Consider the following 3,467-nt stretch of genomic DNA (forward strand, 5'->3'; position numbering starts at 1 on the left):
ATACACCTTGTACAATTTAGAAGTCCTAGATCCAATGCCTCCATACGCTCTGTTTCCAGTCAAACCTACTCTAGAGATTCCTATTCAAAATCCTTTCTCATTATGCCAAAATGTTGAATCCTTCCAAGAATCCCCCATACATATCCAAACTCCTACCCCATGTCAAGAAAATAATCCAAAGTGAAAGGAAATGAGTCATAACATAAATCAAGATCAAGATACCCCGACTCCAATCTAATCCAATTTTTTACCAAGATTTTATGACGATCCCCTCATCTTTTTGTATATCATTCACAATGATCCCCTTCCATTGTTGGGACTTCAATTTTTTTTTCTAATTTTGAAGACTCGGGCTCAAAATTTTGTAGATTTCATTCAAAATCGCTTTTCAAGGCAGGCCTCTGTAGCTCATTTGGTGAGCTCATATTTTTGCACTGGAAAAATGCCATTCAAAATCCCTTTAGGGGATTTTTATATGACCTATAGATATGCCATATACCTTTTTTCAGCTTCCCTATATCATATTTGATGTGTCTGTGAAATATCCTTTGGAGGTCTAGAAGTTGGGTTGCTGATTTGCAGTTTTGCACCTTTTCTGTGTAACCCACTTTAAGAATTTATAACTTTGTACCAGTTGAATGTCAATCCTAACTGAAAGTTGTCTATGTTTCCCTACTATTTTTTGAATCCACATGCCTAGTGGCAGAACCCCATCAATCTGTTTGACAAGTTTTCAAAGCCACTTTCGTTTACAAAAAGTTCAGTTTTGCAAACTGAACAGTGTCAAACACTAGTTTGGTATCAACTTTGAGATTTTTTATTTCATGCCTAGTTGACCTGAATTGAAAAGTTATTATACACCATGATTCTCAATAAAATTATCTACCATATTCTCAGTTTGTAGCCCCCCTTCTCATCATTTGATCTGTTTTCAAGGGCCGTTCCAAATGGACTTTTTTAGGGTTCAGAAGCAACGCTTTCCAATTTTTCTGAGTAGGCAAATTTGATGATTAATAACTTTTGCCTTAGATGTCCTAATGAAAATCCATCAAATGCCCTAGATTATCAGTTTTACAATCTTTTAGTGTGTTAGCTCGCAAGGTCTGATTAGGTGTTTGGGTAAGTTTTTGAAGCCAGTTCCAGAGGCTACTCAGGTGTTTTGGGAAAAGTTCAAAGTTGCAAAAATGTTCAAATTTGATGATCCGAACTTAGTTTCTCATGTCTCGAGCACATCCAATCAGTGAATTAGAGTGTTCAAGGTATTTTCCTCAAGTTAGTTGCATGGAAATAATTTTGTTTTTTAGTCGGGTCTGACTAACGCTATGACCTAGTTTGACCATTTTAAGTCCATTAAAAGAAAATTATATTATTTAATGTTGGGATCCAAGAACACTGAGAGGTGGGGGTGAATCAGTGTTCTATCGGTGAGATGTGATTTTACCTTTTTTTTAACATACACATATAAACCGGTAAATGAAGAAACATATAACTTGAAGCAAATAAACCATCCACATAAATGAACACCATAACACACATAATTTATACATGGAAAACCTCAAAGAGGAAAAACCACAGTGGGATTTGTGACCCACAATATCAGTTCACTGGCCATATGAAAGATATTACATAATATGGGGGCCTACACATGCAGGAAAGCACACTGCCTAGAGCACACTGCTCATCACAAAAGAGTCTCACTAACTACAAACTTCTACTGAAATAAAATAGTAATAATAAACTCACAAAATGCATCTTCTATGCCAAAAAGAGTTCCAATTATAGTTATGCTTTGTACCAGTTCATAATCCCTGAACACTTCTACCGATATCTCCTCTCCTCCAATAATGTTTTCCAAGCTATCTATAGATCATTGCATGATATAACATTCGCATACAAATGATCTACATACATATAGTTTTCATTACATAGTCTCCTATATCCTTATTACAATATTTTTCATCTATATTTATAATGACCTTAGCAAACTGACCTATATACCCTTCACAAACAATATGCCTTATGTCGGGTTACAATGCATTACAATGTCAGCCTTATACAATAATTATAGAATGATTTTACAAATAAAACCTCCTTCGGGTCCAAGACTGATGTCGACTTCACTGAAGTGCTAGATGTCGGTGTTGATGTTACCCTAGATTCTCCAATGTTGGTGTTTGTCGGTGAATGCCTCCTGGTGCCGATGTATGATGGTGCATGCTTCATTATGAATCTTGTTGCCAAGTTACCATGTTGCCATCAATGACAACATATGAATCCAATGAGCGTCAATTGCTAACAATCTCCCCCTTTGGCATTGATGGCAACACTCATGTGAAAAATGGATTCCCTACCAGTTCAACTTGAAGTATGCTCCCCCTGAGAAATACACTCCTTTCTGATATCCTTCCCATATTTTTTTGTCTAATATTTTCACATTATATACACTCCCCCTTTGGCATCAATGTCAAATACCAGTGAAAGAATTGAAAGAATGAATAAATACAGATTACTTTACCAAAGTTTGACCAATTTCAAAATTTCTAGGTAAGCCTTGTCTAGCAATTGTAAATATGTATCCCAGCTAGTTTTGAAGGTTTCAGATATGGATACAAGTCCACTCAGTAAGTGTGAAAATGTTTCCTTCTCTTTGAATTCTGTCGGTGTGGACTTAGCAATCATATCCATACATTCCCTCTTATGTACACCGAGTGAATCCAATCTTGGACTCACCAATCCTCTAAGACTCCTGGCTCTTCAAATGATCTTGTCTCTTTCCTTTTCAAAAGCAGAAATTTGGTTCTCCAAAGAATTTTTTTTTCCATCAACATATGTTGTTAGTGAGGTCAATCCATCAAAAGAATCTGCAAAATTGGAAACCTTATCATGTAACTCTTTTAATCTGCTATCTACATTTGTTGTAAGAGTTTCTATGTTACAATAGACCCTGTAGATATTTGTACACTGTTTCAAACAATTCTCAATAAGTATCAATTTTCTTTCAATTTTCTTCTTCTCTATTTCAATAATCCGATCAGAAGTAACTCTCTTAGCTGTAGTAAATCTCTCAAGTGCCTGTCGGTCTAAAATTTTCTGCAAAGATTGAAAGTTGTTAGATATATGCCCAATTAATGCCTTAAGCTTGTCAGAAGGGCTTATTTCATTTTCAATCTAACAATCATGAATTAGTCTGTGCAAAACTATGATTGAGTGATCTATTATTCCTTTATCTGTCAATCCCTCCTTTAGTAGCCATCATCATTAACTCAGTGGGACTCATCTCAATGATTGATTTCTTCTTAACTTGAGAAGTGTCAATTGCCAAAACCTTTGTCGGGGACTCAATATTAACTGCCGGTATAGTCTCAGTTTCCTTTACCTTATCCTCCTTAGCATCAGTGGCTTCGCCACTTGGTGCTATATCTATTACTGTCGATAGAGTATTATCCACAATATTGTCAGTACCCTAT

The sequence above is a fragment of the Cryptomeria japonica genome, chromosome 9 (genome assembly GCF_030272615.1).
Source record: "Cryptomeria japonica chromosome 9, Sugi_1.0, whole genome shotgun sequence".
NCBI lineage: Eukaryota > Viridiplantae > Streptophyta > Pinopsida > Cupressales > Cupressaceae > Cryptomeria > Cryptomeria japonica.